This window comes from Anas platyrhynchos, chromosome Z (genome assembly GCF_047663525.1).
Source record: "Anas platyrhynchos isolate ZD024472 breed Pekin duck chromosome Z, IASCAAS_PekinDuck_T2T, whole genome shotgun sequence".
Taxonomy (NCBI): domain Eukaryota; kingdom Metazoa; phylum Chordata; class Aves; order Anseriformes; family Anatidae; genus Anas; species Anas platyrhynchos.
The window spans coordinates 50,968,487-50,986,336 of record NC_092621.1 but is presented as its reverse complement, the minus strand read 5'-3'; the positions used below and the strand labels follow the sequence as shown (position 1 = coordinate 50,986,336).

General features: G+C 36.1%; 1 long non-coding RNA gene across 1 annotated transcript; it reads left to right on the top strand.

Moving 5' to 3' along the window:
• The first annotated feature begins 2,408 nt into the window (after positions 1-2,408).
• LOC119714550 (uncharacterized) lies at positions 2,409-12,481 on the top strand. Its single transcript, XR_005261853.2, has 4 exons — positions 2,409-3,219; positions 5,242-5,442; positions 7,577-7,659; positions 8,457-12,481. It is a non-coding gene; the product is annotated as an uncharacterized lncRNA (long non-coding RNA).
• Positions 12,482-17,850: the final 5,369 nt, after the last annotated feature.

The window sequence follows — 17,850 nt, the reverse complement described above, 5'->3', positions numbered from 1 at the left end:
TTCAGAAGGAACTAAAATCTAATCTGCGTTCAGGATGCAACCCACACCCCTTCTAATTGGGATGGACAGATTCAATTAACAATGGTTTAAGTTTGTGCAGCTAGAGACATGTATGCAATGTGATCATTAAAACCAGACAGCCAGGGAACATTTAGTCTGAAGTTAAAACCCTGAACTCCATATGGTGTTGATGTTTTGGACCTCTCAGCAACACCTTCTAGCTACTGCTTCATGCCTGTTGTTCCAAATTTCTTGCTTAGAAATAGCAGATTTATGAGTGATTATGGCCAATATATCTAGTGTTATAATACCATTGCTCTTAAAAATACATCAGAGCTGTGGAAGCTGGGATTAAAAGTCCCTTGTTTGACTCAAATTGTGGTGAGAGTCTTTTGTGGCATTTCAGAACAGTTTGTGCAAGGTTTTTGCCTTTGCATTGCTGGAGGCTAGCATTGGCTATTTTGATATTTTCTTAAGAGCAGAATACCATTGTTTCATGGCATTACAGAACAATAATAGCATTCAGTTAACTTCTGGAACCATCATCCATTCTGTTGACATTATCTTTCAGTTATTTATAATTGATTTAAAATCAAACAATAGTGTTATATAACATGCATCTTATAACACCACTGTTTTGTTATTGAAGTTCTCATATGACCTTGTATGTGTAAGTAGTTACTTTTTTCTGGTCTAGAGAGAGCTCTCGGGTGAAACTTTCATCAAATTCTCAGGGGTTATGTCTTCATTGCTGTAATAATACAGCTGATCTGCCACTGAGCATGGTCATCTCTGGTCTGCCACATTGCAAAGCTGTACGAAAGTCATTGTCTCTTAAATGGCGTTGTCATCACTCTGTTAGGACAAAACATGGCTGCACTCCATCAGATCATAGGTTCTTTTAGCCTCGTGCCCAGTGTTCAGTAGTCACAACTGGTGGTGATACATAAGAAAAGTGTAACAGCATTTTGTAGCCATACTTCTGCAGTATTTCCCAGCTACCAGTAATAGCTACTTGGAGTGTCATTTGTTCAAATGCACCATAAAATACATTTTTTTCTTTCATTTAATAGTCCTTGAGAGAATGTCTTCCATCAGTCTGGCTACCCTTTTTTGACTAATTTTATGGGAGGATGCACAGCATCATGTGGCGATGAGTTCCACAACTTAAGTACTTGCTCTGTAAAACAACAACAACAAAAACAATGAAACAAAAGCCCTACTTCTTCTTGATGAAGTATTTCATAGTTACGTTCGATGCACATTCATTCTTGTATTAGGAAAGACAGTAAATACTCGTCTTCTGTTTGCCTTTTTTGTTCAAGACATGGTTTTCTAGTTTTGAGTCACATCCTTCTCAGACATTTGTTTTCCAATTTGATATATCTTCACATGAAAATTGTTCCATATTTTTGATCATCCTTTTGCCTATTTCTGCATGATTTGGGGTTCTACCATGTACTTTTAAGATGAGTAATGTCATAAATCTTAATAAATCCACACAATGTTCTAACCATTGGTATAGTAACACTGCATTGTGTATGGTAAAACAATGAGATTTTCTGTTCTGTTCCCTGCTTTGCTTTTCTGTTATTGAGAACTAATAGAACATTTTCACATAATTAGATGTCATAAATTTACAGTCCCAGTCCTGACTGTTACTACTTTTGCAGTCACTTGCTGTACATGTAATTCTAGGATTATTTTTTTCCCGTGCCTTACTTTACATTTATCTACTCAGAATTTCCTCTGCTGGTTTATTGCCCTGTCACTGTTTTCCTTTTGCACTTCCTTATAGCTTATTTTTACTCTCCTGAATAACCACGGATTAAAGAGAAAACTGTCACTTCAGTATCACTCTTCTTGGATCATTTATTAACATGCCATGAAGATGTATGCCTTCTCTTCATAGGATCATGAACAACCTGTAACTCTCCACCACTTTATTGTGAGATTCACCTCTGCTATCATGAGCTCTCAGCAGGGGAATGTACTGGAAGCCTCTCATCGCTGAGTAGTTTACATAGCTACTTCATAGCAAAACGAGTAGTTACCAGACCTATTCAAAGTTGCACCTGGTTCCAAACTGGCATTTCTTTCTAGGCTTACACATCCTCATATTGCCCCAGCATTGTAAAGGAAATTTACAAAAGCTGAAGCCTTTTCTGGCCTCTATAGTCTGTATCACTATCAATGTAATGACTCTGGGAATCAGCTTTGCCGATAAAAGACTGGCATACTTCAAACAGTCTCAAGTGTTAAAGTGTTTGGTACAAAACAAGCTTTGAAGTTTTATCATGACAATAAATGCTTATTGCTTTTCTCACTGTATGTGTGTTCAAAGATCATGTATTGTGTATGTGGTGCAGTAGCATTGTATGAGAGGACTGAGACTTTTTTTTTTTTTCTCACGCATTTGGATCTCATCTATCACCTGCAAAGATTTACTGCCTGCTAGTTACACTCATTTATTTTTGTCTGTCATAGCCTTTAAAAGTGGAAACCTACTTTGGCTTCTAGGAACCTCAATGATCCCAGGAATGGAAAGAACAAAAGGTGATTAGAGTAGGAGGGGAGAATGGGGAAATCAGGGAAAAAGTTCTCATTTTACAATAATTAGTTAAATACTTTGAAACATGTAAAACCTTTTAAGTAGTCCAAATAAATAGTAGTCACATAGTAAATGATATACAGTTGTTTGAATAGTTAGTTCTTAAGTCTTCTTTCAAATTTGCTGCGGACTAACTTTGAAAAAGATGATTTAAACTCAAAATGAGAAGAGCAAAGAGCTTTTGTTTGTTTGTTTGTTTGTTTGTTTTCTCAAACAAACAACCTCTTACAAATTACGAGTCTTTAAAGGTCAGGTGTGCAGTGGAAATATGTCTTCAAATATACCATTTATTCACAGCTTTGCAGTGGAAAATAACTTGAAGATTTCTAAAACATACAAACAACAACAGAAGAACCCTATGCCTTGTAAGCTTTCAGTAAGTCTCAAGAGGAGAGGATGAATCACATATTCACAAGCACTTCATACTTGCTTATCTTTATAAAGAGGAGACCTCATTCAGGGCTGGAAAGATTCACAGGATGGGAAAACTGGCTACCTACAGACCAACAGAGAGTGAATAGAATAACAGATGAGGCTAGAGAGGGGCCGAAGTCACTTCAGTTGCAGCAACATATTAATTTTCCCAAAGACATTATAACCCTTATAAGGTATGTAATTACATCTCTCACCTATACATGACTATCAGCAAGTATAAAACTAGAAATACTTCAAAATTAGGCCTTCCTCATTCAAAAGGATGAGAGAATTTTCTCACATAATGTCATACAATCAAAGTTAACCAAGTTCTGAAACATTAAGAGTATGATGCAAACTCATTAGAATCAATGGCAGCTTCAAATGTACAGCACTTAAAATTACAGCATATGTTTTGGTGCTGAACAGTATATTTTAGTTGCCTCATTCAGGGCTCCCAAATATGAAAATCCCGAGTTTACTCTTTCATGAGAACCCCATATGTCTTAGCCTCAGAACTTTAATAACAATTTTATTTTATTTTTTTTTGCTTCAGAGTGTAGAATTATACATATAATTATCATATTTTCATGTTAATTCTATTTGTTAAAATATTAAATACTTAGACTTGGAAAACTGAATTATTTTGTATTTTTGTATAGTCATTGTAATTTACAGTTATGATGTTTTTTATTAGCTCACATTTAATATCAAGACAACAAACTAGCTATATGTCTGTACAGCAGCTCTAATAATTAATTTTTGTTTCCTTTTTACTACATAATCTGAAGGTTCTCCTTCTGTACAGTTGTGCATACACTCAACTGTTCTGCAGTGGACGTCACTAATGAAATGATCAAATGCTATAGAAATCTTCAACTGGATTTATTGGATGATAAGCCACAGCAATAAAGTATATTGGCATAACTTGACAGTAGCATACATTTATAAAATTCTGTCATATAGAAGCTGCTGTATGAACAGGATCAAAGTCTGGATGTCAGGGCTCTTTAATGAAAACTATAATAGTCCACTCTATTGTCCTCCTAAAATGCTGGTAACCATCTTCTTTCATTTCTATGGGGTATTTGTTCAGAACTTAAATGAAAGTTTGCCATTCTGAGATATAAAAGTAGGACATTCTTCACAGAATTTCTCACTTCAGAGAGGAGAGAGTGTTCTGACTGAGAGGAATGGCATTTTGATATGCTTGTAGAGCAAAAGACCTTCATGGTCTTGTGTCACATCTAAAAATCCTTTGAGGTCCTGAAGTCATATTCCTTTTCTGTTATACAAGTAAATGAGCTTCATATGTTTCACTGAATGTTCAATAAGAACAGTAACAGGATTCCCAGAGTTGTGCAGATCAAAAATGCAAATGATTGGTTTTACATCAAAAGCAAAACTGGCAGCTAAAATATCCTCAGGACAGATTGTCTTTGTGGCTGTTGTTCTTGTGCCACACTGCAATTCCTTTTTGGTTTAAATATCACTGTGTGCCACAGCATGTAGCAGAAGACATAGGTCAGGAGTGTTACCCATAAAAGTGAAGAATATGTAAGACAGAATTTAAAATATTGTTTGCCAGACGTGCTGTCGGAGCTCGTGCAGACATGGAATAATGTCATTTCAGCAAACTCAGCAAACTTCCAGATGAAGAAAAATTACTTTTATCAGACTCAAAAGGCCCCAAATTCCACTGTTGTTGCTCCTCCATCATTTCTGTCATGACAGGTAGAAAGCCTGAACTTTCAGAGACAATATTCAGAGGAACAACTCCTTCTTGTATCCAGAAAGCTGTTTTTAGGTGATTTGTAGAGACCTTGATGCAGTTTCAATGTTCTATAAATAACAATCTGATCTGTTTGCATTAAATTTATGAGCACTGCATGTGAAAATTTATACGCTAATCAGATGCGGCTCTCAGTTTCTTATCTGTCTGCTTCTCTCAGTCCCTCCTGTATGTAGGTTAGGCTTTTCTACTGTGCTTCTTTATGTTTCTTGTGGATGGTGAAGTTAAAAGGACTTCTAGCAACTACATCAAGTAGCAGTGTGAGAGCTTGCTGTTTATCTTAGTTTGAAAAATGAAAAAGTGCTTAGAAATGCATTGCTTTGTTTTGTTTAGCACATTTATGTACAGCAGACTTTACATTTGATTTCTTAATGTAATGCTTAAATAAAACTGTGTTTATGCCACATCTTTTCTCTTTTTAAAGGGTCTGGTTAGTGCAAGTAACCTACTTGCACTTACAGGGAAGTGGACAAGGGTTTTCCTGCTGGAAGCTCTGATGGATGTAACAGCCCATTTCATTGGTATCCAAAGGGGAAGATCCCAGGAAGTCTGGAAATGGGCTGAAATTTTGGGCATTAACTTATAAACTGAATTTAGTGGCAGCTCATGGAAACCTACCCAGCAGGTAATAAAATTTGTGCAGTGGTCTATTTGGAAAATGGGAAGGCAACTGTTGTTTTTTTTTTTTTTTTTTTAAATGTGCTAATTAGAGGGATGGGATTTGCATTATTTTGTACAGTATTCATACTGTACCGTATCCATACTGTACCATATGCTAGTGTACATTATGCACACCAGATACAACATGAGAATCCTGTAAATGGATAGCCTGTCCCGAATGGCAAAGGGTGCCACTGGCAATAAAGCCAGGAAGGTGTTGCCCCCTAGGATGGAAGGGAACTTGCACCCTGGAGGCAATAATTCCAAATTAACAACTATTGAAGACCTGCAAGGCCAAAGCCCCCTTGAGACCACACACAGAATTTAGTGGACTCCAGATAATCCTCTACTAAAATCCTCTAGCATTTCACAGTTTTGCAAGGTGGTTTATACCTTGGTTAGGGGTGAATAAATTAGAAAAAGCTATTTTACATATTGCAGCCATAATTGAAGAACTAGAACACAGTCTAGATGCAAGAAAAAGGAGATTGCATAACTAGTACTCAAGAATCGAATGGTATTAGATTTATTAATAACCTCATAAGGAGAAGCGTGCACTGTAATTAATACTGCTTGCTGTATATATGTAGATCAAATGGGACAAATTTGACTTATCTCAAAAACATTTGGGAAAAACACACACACACACACAGAAAAAAAAGATCCTACATAGAGTAGCTCAAGGTGACATGTCCTGGGAAGTTAGAGACATCTGAGAGAAACTAATGTAATGGTTACCTAACTGGAATTGGTTTAAGCAACTGTTTGTTGGTATTATAATAATAGTGGTATTGTGTGTTTTTTTGCTTATTCCTTGTATTAATTCCTGTATAGCATCTTTTGCAAATTGGAGCTTTGAATGGAAACAATTATCCCCAAATGCATTTGAAGAGAAGTATTGCACCCTAATGCTAAAGAGACTCAAAAGCTAAGAAAGTGAGGAAGTGCGAAACACTTCAAAAACAACAATAGAAGTAAGAAAAGAAGAGGAGGGAGTTATGAGAAACTAAGTTGCGTTTTGGCAGTAAAGAACTAATTTTCTGTATTCAAAGGTAGCTGTGTAGTCATAACATGTAAAAATGCTAAGCAGGTAAGTGGACAGCCTCACTGTTCCAAAATAAGGTAGAACCTTGAGAAAAACAGGATGAGCAGTGGGAGAACAGTAAAACAAAGTTCACAAGTTCTCAAAACATAAGAAAGGAAAAAAAAAAAAAAAGGAAAAATGTGAAATTAAAGGGTTGATCAAAATAAAGTGTACGTATGAGGTATAGAGGAGTGTCGAGTAGCTTGTGAACCTGTAGTATGGTTCAATGAGGAAACAGGGAAGGTGATCAGGTGTTGGGTAATAGGGAATAAAAGGTTATGATTTATTTACTGTAATGCACTCCTAATTGGCAGGACACCCGCCACTGCAATCGCAAATAAAATAGCTTCACAGAAGATCCTATCTGAAGAAAGTTATTGAGATTTTTCTCACAGACACAATAAAGATTAAAGACTACTGTATTAACAAGAACAAGGAGCAGTGTAGATATTAGGAACTCTTCTGTCAAACTACTTTGGTTGTCAGCCTGCTCTGGTCAAAAACAGTTATCAGAGGACAGTTAGAGCTGTTGGTTGACTCTTTAAAACTTTGATTAAGGGAGTGAAAACTTCATACTCAATTCACACTTTTGTTACTCCACTTTAAGCACATTTAGAACAAAAGGACAGCAAATGAACTACTTCTAAAACACAAATGTGATGAAGTATGGAATGAATGTGTCCTGTAATCAGGTTTGTATGAGTGGGATTATCCACCCATTGCACTCCTGTATCTCCTGTAGCATGTTAACCATCTATGTTTCTAAGAGAAACAAGAAAATATGAAGACAAATATTGGTATATTTGTTGGCAAAAGATCTGGACAATTAACTGCCTTACTGAGAAATAATTTGTTGAAGTTTCTCTGGCCTACAGCACAGTTCCTGGACTGTGTAGTTTCCTTACAACCTACAACCTATTTAACCTATTTGTTTTCGTTGCTGGGTCATGATGATGTAGGAGAAAAAGGAATTATTATTATTATTTAATCTTATTTTTTACTGATCTCTGCAAAGGGTTCTCATGAAGAAGTAAAGTGAGTCCTGAGTCCTACATTTGCCACTGCTTGATGAAGTTCGTATGGTCTATTGTGTAATTAGTAAGTCAGCATTTATTTCTGGTTCTTTGCTCATTTCTCCAAACAAGCTTTTTTTTTTTTTTTTTTAACTGGAGTCTTTTGATTTAATTAGTAGAGTGTGAATACCACTGTTTTGCCAGAATGTCAGTCATGCAGAAGTGCTCAGGAGATGATTTAATTAAACATGTGCAGCACTACATATAATTAATACTTTTCTACTGCCACTGGCTATTACGCAAGTGTATGAGGCAGAGAGATATATAGGTAGTGCACTAGACCACATTCTGTCTGGACTGACACTATTTCCAAATACTTTCAAAATAAATGAATCCTCTCCTGACTCCAAAATAAACATGCTCCTAGTGGAAAGGAAGGCCTATGCAATTGAACAGCATATTTTTGATTACTTTTCTTATGCTGACATAATTAAAATGGGTTGCTAAAATCCACTAGGACTTTTCTGGAGGTAAAGCCTCATCACTTTTACTTCAGTGTAACTTGGCAATTTCAACAGTATGTCTACCACAATATCCCCATCAATGGTTGAAGTAGCTTATCTATGCTGTGCCAAAAACTATAGAGCCTTATCTCTACAAAGTTTTTACAGAAGATAGCTAAGATGTAGATCTCTTCCTGCCATAAAAAGCACCTCTTTGGGAGGGAAAAACAAACTTCCAGCTTGCAGTAAGCTTAGTTGAGAAAAAAATACATGATACACATTTGTACTAGAGTTTCAGGTTTTGCATGTGTACTTCCCCTGTATCTCACACACACCCAATTATGCTATACTTTGCTTAACAAATTCTGTTTGTTTTCAGATGTGGAGCTGTACCCCATGACATGTTAAGTGTGAAGAGTTACGGTGCTGAAACAATGAAATTCTGCAGCGTCTGGTTTGGCCATCAGGGAGTTGCCAAGACATTTCTGTGTTGCTTGAAGATAGTGGCATGCTATTGTAAAACACTTACATTACACATATGTGTAGCTCTGCTGACAGTTGATTTATAACAATGGTTTTCTTAGATTTTGGGGGGGCTGTGTAGCACACAGCTTTCTCCAGCCTGCAGCCCTTCATCATTTGACACGGAAGGTGCTGCAAATGCAACTTAATTACTGCAATAAATAGGTCCCTGTCTATTGGTGCACTTGAGAGTTACACCAGGCACCTGCTACTTTCAAAATTTTGCATAACTGTAAGTTACACAGAAGCCAGGCCTGAAGCATTGCATTACATAGGTTCCTTTAGTGCATGCATGTCTCTATGATGTCTGCAACATACGGTCTAGATGTCTGTGCTTTAATAACATGATTCTTCTGAAAGCACTGATCAGAGAAATATTTTACTTTGTTGGAGAGTGGGAAACTGTGGGGAGGCACTGAAAATCTGTTAATAGTTGAATGATCTATCCTGCAGCTTCACTGCATAGTTGGCTGACTTGAAGCAGAGTCATAGCACTGTGTTACATGTTCAGCAAGACCAGTTAGCCCAGTTTGCAGTGCCGCTTCACCTGGATGTGAGATTTTTATTTGAGAATGGAAAGGCAAAAGGGCAGTATCTCTGGCAGTATCAGTAGAACGAAGAAACACTTTCCATGTCCTCGTATTGGACCACAGATTACAATGACTGTCTTAGGTTAACCAGCACCACAGCTGAGCAAACACTGAGCAACGTGCTTGCTGGTAAATCTTAATCAAGTAACAGTTTTAACCATTTGGTTCTGCCAGTGCAAGGAAGGAGGATGGTGGAAGAGAATAGTTGGCCAAAGACACTTGCCGCACTTTGTGAAATGAAAATAATCTCTGTGCAGTTATAGTAATGCCTGTGTTATTAAGCTCACTTACCTGAGACTGCAATTAGGATGCGTGTTAATTTATGTAAATGTGGAAACTTCACTGGTAGTAGGGGAAAGCCTCACTTTGCAGTGCAAAAAAAGTAGAACTAAGCTGTACATGGCTGGGAGAAGACCACAGAACAGAATGATGAAACACTTGTTCTTAATTTTAAACAGTCCACATGATTTGTTTTTTGAAATTGAAAAAAAAATAAAAATCAAGTGCATACAGCAACCACAGGTAAATAGTGACTGTAAGGATACCTTACAAACATTTTATATACATCAGTAAACATAAGGGGATCCTGAGATTTCAAAGCTAACTTTGTGGGTGCAGGCAGTTATTACAACCTACAGGGAGAAAAGTCAGAGTTAACATCTCATTTAAGTGTGTTAATTTGCATGGTATGTGTGTGAACAACTGCTTCCTGGTGACAGCAACGATGGTCTGCTGGATGATCCTGCAGTCAGGTTCTTGCAGTATCACTGCAATGTCAGACCTTCACCCTTTCTCCTTAACCCTGACTTCAGCCTTGTTTTCTCTGTTGTATTTCTTGGCAGATATTTGGTGGCCATTGGCAGAATCACTGGAAGAAATTGACCACAACAAAATCATAGAGCCCAGCCTAAACCGAACATGGGTTGTAACAGCATATGGAAATAAACCTGTATGATTTAAGGCAAGAGCTTGGTCCAGTTCCATTTGAAATCAGTTTGCCACCAGGAAGAGACCACAAGCAAATAGCTTTTAAGAAGTTAGTTTAAGTTCCCCAGTTACTGAATCATGGACACTAGGACTCCTCTCCCCTTTTATCTCCCCAATTTTTCTTGAAAAAACAGATTAGGACAACTCAGTTTTTTAACTACTATTGAATAATTACTATGTACTGGATTTTTTTTTTTCCTTTTTCAACATAGTAGACCATAACTTTAGAGATTTATTTCATTAATAATAAGTTCTCGTTTGCTGTCCGCAACAAAGATTAACTGGGTTTTGAACGTAATTGTATCACAGTTAAAAGCATATGGGAACTTGACTGGGAATTTTTAATAGTGTTATGATACTAAGAGCTATGTGGAGTGAAACCTACTGCAATTAAAAATATATTCAGGTTATAAATATCCTTTGATGTGTAGTTTAAGTAAAACACTGCCATGACTTTTCCATTGTTGACTAAAGTGCGAGGTTAGCATTTTTGCTGTTTGAGACGATCATAACTTTCCCTTCTTGTCAACATGACAAATCAACATCTTCTTTATTCCAACAAAGTGCTTATGCATTTATGTCATCTGAAGAATGCAAGTTCCATCAAATTAAACTATTTACATTCTTAAGGAACTACACATGTGAAAGTGCTTTACAAGATTGGACTGCAGTAATTACTTTTGATCTCTGCTATCTTAAAGGAAGACGGAAAGTCTCTAACCCTCATCCATTCCAGCAAAGTACCCAATAAACTACCAGCACCCTTGCTTTTGAACCTCTTTCTGTTTTCTGCTATTTCTCTGCTAGAAACAAGTTCTTAGTCTCAAAGAAAGCAGGAATAAATCAGATCAAAGCCCTTGTTATCCTGTTACATTAGACTTAAACTCTATCACTGTCACAAATTATTACATGTCCTCATCTGTAGCAGTGCTCACTCTATGCAAAAGATTGCATTCACATTTTTAGGATAGTCAATATTAGAAGAATCCACAATAAAATTGTTGAAGAGATGGAGACAATGGTAGTTTCTGTACCCTTTAACTCACTGCAACGCAGCACGATTAAAGACAAGTTTAAGTGTAGAGACAGTTGTGCCTTTATGGAAGGTTCAGGGAAGTTGCTCTACACTTACATGCCTAAGGGATCTGTTAAATAAGATTAATAATGCCTTAAGTGTTTATACTAACTCAAGACCATTATGGGATGATTCTGTGCCTAAGGAGAACATTGCAATCCTCCCACTACTCTGTAGCATACTGTATGATAAGACCCAACACATGAAAGCAAAGACAAATAAAAAAAAAGCAAAGACAAATGACATGACAGCTTTTAACTATCCATATTAATCAGTAAAATCAGGGTGCCACAGACAGGCTATGTTAGGCATGACTTCAGCACAGTAGCTTGGTTTCTGTTTATCATCCTGATGAGGGACTTGGCTTAAATTCTTTGAGCCCTAACAAGTTTTAAAATGTCATGTTGATTGGAAAGGGTTACCAAGAAAGTAGATATATAACCCTTCTGCTCTAAAAATTTAATCACTGTAAAAGAATTAGGTGAGGCCAGAAGAACTTGTTTGGCTGCAAAGTATCATCAACACTGCCTGTCTTGGTAGATGAAATCTTTCATTAGAGCTGGAATGTACACAATAGTACAACAACCTTTGTCAGTGGCATGACCTTTTCAGGTTTGTTTCTTTCTTCAGCTGAAAAGGCATTAGATATTTTTAACTTCTACATTATTTTAGTTGTGTGGCTCTACACTTTTAGGGGGCCTGTATGTTCTTTACCCTTTGGTTAACTAATGTGGTGTCCTACCAAAGACGTAAGAATGGGACAGTTTAAGTTCAAAAAAAAAAAAAAAAAAAAGAAGAAGAAAAACAATATCTCCAAGGCTAGTCACGGTTTACTTGAACAGAATACATGAATTTACAATCACTTCCTTTCCTTCTTACTGCTACAAAAATTATATAAACAAAGTGTGAACTGTAGCAATCACTGGAAATTAAAATATATGTATGCTGGCTCTGTTTTGTTTCGTTTTATTTTGTTTTCACTCTGACTCCTATCATTCACTGAATTATTTGGTAATATTTTGTTCCGCAAGGCAGTTCCATAGTTCTTTATTGTCTTAGCAAAAGAGACTCAGTCCTTAAGTCCCAAATAATTTGTAGATACCCAATGCAGACTTACATGTCTGTCTCAGCAGTGGGAGTTTTTGAAATGATATCCCCTCTAACAGGGTTTCATTTAGCTTGTGCTGGATTCATATGCCCCAGGTAGAATAAAGAACTCAAGAAATTACAAGGCTGCTGATGAAGGGCTATGTATTTCTCAGGAAAAAACACTCAGCCTGAGAGCCTTTACAACTTGATCATGACGCCACAGCTAAGATCTGGAGTGACTCCCTTTCAGGTTATATGCTTTAAAGTAACACCAAAAATATTTTGCTAAGGTGAGAAACAAGTATTTTCTAACTATAGAATCCAGCTCTTGGTAAATCTTAAATATTCAAGGACAGAAGAGATAAACTGAGTGCTAGCACTATAGAGACCTTGACTCTCACTTAGTACCTTTTAGGTCATTTATGATTCAACTATGAAGCCAGTAGGAATTTTCCTATTTGTAATGAGTTGTAGAATTGGCCCAAACATTTTATTATTACAACATAGTAGGCAAATTGCCAAAAAACAGAGGAAATATTAACTACATTAGTATTTGCAAAAAAATGCATCGGGTACTTCGGTGTTAATATTATGTGGTTTCATACTAATTTGGTTGTCAGTTACTTCATTATTCCAATGACTTTTGTTTACATTGTAATTTAATCAATAGTGAGCTTTATTGCTGCTTAATGACTATTTTGCTGGTGTTTAGCAGTTGCCCAAATAAGTTGTGCTTTTTCCAGAAATGTATAGTTTCTTTTACTGTGAAGTTTCTAAAGCTTGATGAGTTCAATATACTACATGATTCAGCCTTTGAAGATCTTGGATTCTGTCAATCTTTTGTTTTATTCCTCATTTACCTGCTAGCTTCACTCTTGAAGGTAAAACAGCTGACCTGAGACTGCATTAATCTGGTGTCTTCCTGCAAGAACTTACTGTGGAAACCGCATTTTATATGATATTAGTCTTCTAAGAATACAAATACTTCTTAGTGCCACTGACCAAAGAATCCTCTAACCCTTGCAACTCAAACTTCTTGATCCATATTGTGTTCAGCCTATAAGCAAGACACACTCTGGAGGACCTGCTAGTATTGTTTAGGGAAGAGGACAGGTCTGAATAGGCACTCTGACAAGGTATTCAAGGATCATCCAGCCCAGGCCCTGCTGAACTGGCAATAAGTTCTTGGCAAGAATACTCTGCAGACCAGCCTTTTCCTTTTAAACGTAATGAAGCAATTAGTTCAAGTTCAAGTAGCTCATTTTACATAATGAGAGAAGGGCATGCAGATGTCTTTCAGATGATCAGGGCTAAACCTGTTTTGTTTTATACACCTAGATTCAACCAGGTATGCCTCTTTAAATATGATCTCGCTCATTTCAGAAAGTTACAAATCTCTTTAAAATCACACATGCGCTAAGCAAGCAAAACCAATTTGGATTAATAAACTGCTGGTTTCAAGACTTCACAGAATCGCAGAATTGAAGGGGTTGGAAGGGACCTCAAAAGATCATCGGGTCCAACCCCCCTGCCAAAGCAGGTTCCTTAGAGCAGGCTGCCCAGGTAGGCATCCAGATGGACCTTGAATATCTCCAGAGAAGACTTTACCTTTAAGAGTTTAAAGAACTTAAGGGAACACACATAATTCTATGACCAGTCCACCATTGGCAGATTTATGCAGAGTAGAAGACGGTGACTGATTATTAGTCTTCCAAGCAAAAGATGGCTGTCACAAATTTCCGAAAGAGTGTATCATAGCTGCTGCATTTTTACCTTATGGAATAAAATGTGCTGTTGGATTTCATGCTGTAGGATGTTTGCATTTTAGAAATGCCACACCTTCCTTGTTTTTAGTGGAGAGCTGGAAAACTGTGAATATTATAATGGGCTGAAACTGAATCATAGAATCATAAGTTGGAAAACACCTCCAATATCATCTAGTCCACTGTACCTATCACCAATATTACCCACTATATAATCACTCTATGTACAGCATCCAAACTTCTTAAATATTCCCAGGGTCAGTGACTCCACCGCATCTCAAGGCAATCCATTCCCATGCCTAACCAACTCCTTCTGAGAAGAAATTTCTCCTAATTTCTAACCTAATACTTAATGAGGATTATCTTACAGAGGGCCTGCCCCAAGGCTAAGAATTTAAGTTCCCATGTGGGTGTGATGATTGAAATAGGTTTCAAAGTACTGAACACAATCTAACTGAACTATGTCTTTCCACCAAAACATGCATTCAGCTAATTCCTGCCCCTATTACTTAATAGCTGTGAGTTCTCTCCAAGTAAATTTGTCCACTGACTCTATTCAAACTGCAAGTGAAAGGCCATAGTAGAGTAGCTAACACTTAAGGTTTACATTCAGTACTAGGACGAGTTTCACTGAAGGAGTCTGTATTCCAACTGCTTTGGCTACAGATAGAATTTACCTTATTTTAATGCTAACAAAATACCACTGCTTTGAAGTTACTCAAAGGATTTACAACTGCTTGCCCCTGTAATACTGCTATTCAAAGTAATAGGTAAGGTAACAGGTTACTTTTTTGGTACTTCTGAAGCCTCCAGTCTTCATTCTGTTTTATTATTTCTACTGTAGTGAGGCCTGGCAGCTAATACCATGCTTCAAATTTTACTAGATCTGTACACAAAGAGATTTCTAAACAGATAGGTCTTTTGCTATAATTCTGCTGTACTAAATGGTCATTACACCAAAAAACTTCTGATTTTATATACTTTTTGTAAAGTTGTGGCTTAATAGTACTGTTGTGGAAAAGAAAATCAACAGGTTCTCCTTTTCAGACAGGGGGGTGGGAAAGAACCTTGCAGAGTCTTTACATACCATAAAAAATTCAGCACACACATAAGTATGTTTCATTTTGTATGGTTGATGTTTGAGCTAAATAGTGTGTGCCTGTGAGAGAGAGAGGAATTGCTTTAATGAGATGAGCTTTTGCAGGGTGCAGATGAAATTGCTGCTCTTTGTGTATTTAGCGTGTTGGCCAGCCAGCAGCCAAGCCACTGTTCCAGTGTATTTGTTTTCTTTATTGTTTTGTACAATGTTGTGCCAGCAGTGATTCTGGAGGCTGACTGAGTCAGCAAGTGCCACAAATACAAAATAATGGTGAAAAAGAAAAGAAAGGGTTCAAGAGTTGCCAGGCATGATGCTATCTCTCTACACTCCTCAGGACAGATTAAACAGACATGACACCTTTCTTTCCCTTGCTTAACAAAGAGTCTTTTGATTTTGCTAGATATACTTGAAAAAGCCTCAGAATTTTTTTTTTTCCCTAAATTGAGTGTTGAATTTTGAAGGAAACAAATGGGAGTATCCAGAAGATACCTTTGTAGTGTAGAGCTATGATTATGTTTCTTGTTGTGCTAAATGCTTTGCTAATAAAATAATAATGAATATAGAGTATACTCAAAAATGCTCTTGAATTATATTGTGTATGTAAATATACAGCGCTACTCTTCATTATAATTTACTTTTGCTTACCTTACTTATGTTAGTATCCAACCAAACTTGGTGGGTAGCTGACATGGATAAAATAACCAGAATGCATCCATAATTTTAGGAAAGAGAGGTACACGGTTTAGGTTTTACATGTTGTTTTTAACTAAAATGTTTAATAACATTACTGTTGAGCTAATAGGATACTAAACTTTTCTTACTAGTTTAATTTCAAATTAACAGCAGACATTTTGAATTCAAGCTTATTTTCAACATTTCTTGTATTAGATTAGTTTTTACTAACTTTTCATTTTGCAGTTAAAACAGAAAACCAGAAGTAGGCCTTAAATTTATAAAACTTTTTGCACTAGCATATTACTAGAAAAGAGTTTAAATTCCATTAAAAAATATTTATTCAGCAACTATTAATGTGTCCATGGTATTTTTCTGAACAAATTGAATTTGTCTCCAGGACCAAAATCAGGAACCTGAACTATAGTTATCTGTACATTAAACTGGTTTATAATCATTTAGTGACTCTAAAGTACCTAAAAGTTAACAACAAAATTAAAACAATGTCAAAACAAGAATTTGAATGGACTAAGATTTTCCTATACAGTTCCAGTATGTTCCACTTAAAATGTTTATAATAAATGTCAAATAGAAATGATATTTTTAGCATGTATTATAATTCTCAGTGAAGAGGAAATCATTTAATAAAGACAGCTTATAGTTTTTAATGTGATGCTTTTGGTGTGTGTGGCTTTTCAATTTGTTCTTTTTGTTTGTTTGTTTAATCTGACATATAAATCTTATTACCTTAAAAATCCGTAGCTACTGCCCTATATTAAGTAGATGTTAATTTAATTAATCTTTTTTTTTTTCTTTTTCTTATTTATTTAGCAAAAAGTCCTCCAAAGTCAATATACAATTGCTATGACTCTGGTAATCTCTATATTCCACTATGTTTTCTCGTGCATCAGAAGTTACAGTGCAAGAGGTGAAACGGGTAAGCAAAACAGAGCTGGAAACTTTTGTAGACGTTACAGAGAAAACTTGCACTAAAGTAATTATGAAACATTCTATAGGATTTGCTCATTATAGAAACCACTTTGAATACAATAATAATGAAGGAAGCCAAGAAAATTTCTTCCCAGGTAGAAGGACAAATATGACCACACAGTAATTCTGCAATTTAGAGAAAGAAAGATCTCTCAGTTCTCTTTCATATGCACACCCTCTACAAGCAGGCTCTTATTAAATCTTAATCTGATTTGATGTTAATTTACCACAGAAACATCAATAATGATTTGATGAATCCAATAAATTTAATTTGGCCTCATTATTTGTGTGAAAGCTCATACAGCTGAAAAGTCTCAACATTGTAAATTAGACTTTAAAACTTTAAAAGGGAGATTTGCATATTATCTTCCCATTGGTTTGGAAAATTGACTAATCTAACCTTCAGGTTGGTAGTACTGCAAGACTCCCTTTTTATCAAATGAGGGGAAAATCTCCTTACAAGCTGTTAGTCAATGGGCTAAGAATTTAGGAATTGGTTTTTGGCCTCATTTTCTTGATTTCCATGCTTGAAACTATGCCAGCCCATTGAGAACTTTATGCAAAAATGTTTAATTTGTCAGAAATCAACTTTTTATATTTAAGTGTACAATACTGTTTTTGAGGGTTTGGTTCACAAAGCCAGTAAGAGAATTAATACTGTTCTTAGCTAAAGCATCATTTTTTTTCTCTGACATACTTAATATAGTATGACAGGTCTTGATAGGCAAGTGGAATTGGCAAACAAACCTTATAAATAATAATAAAAAAAAAAAAAGTGTGTATTTCAATGAATAAAAATTAAGCTGATATGGGAAATGGGAAAGGATTCTGCTGTACTTGTGCTGTTTGTTTTGGCTACCATTACAGAAAATATTCCAGTGGTGAAATCAAAGGTTAAATGCAACTGTCAGGAAGTTATAAAGGTGAATTGCGTAAGATGTTTCTGAATAAAAGGAGTTTACAACTCTATCTATTACTTGTGTTCA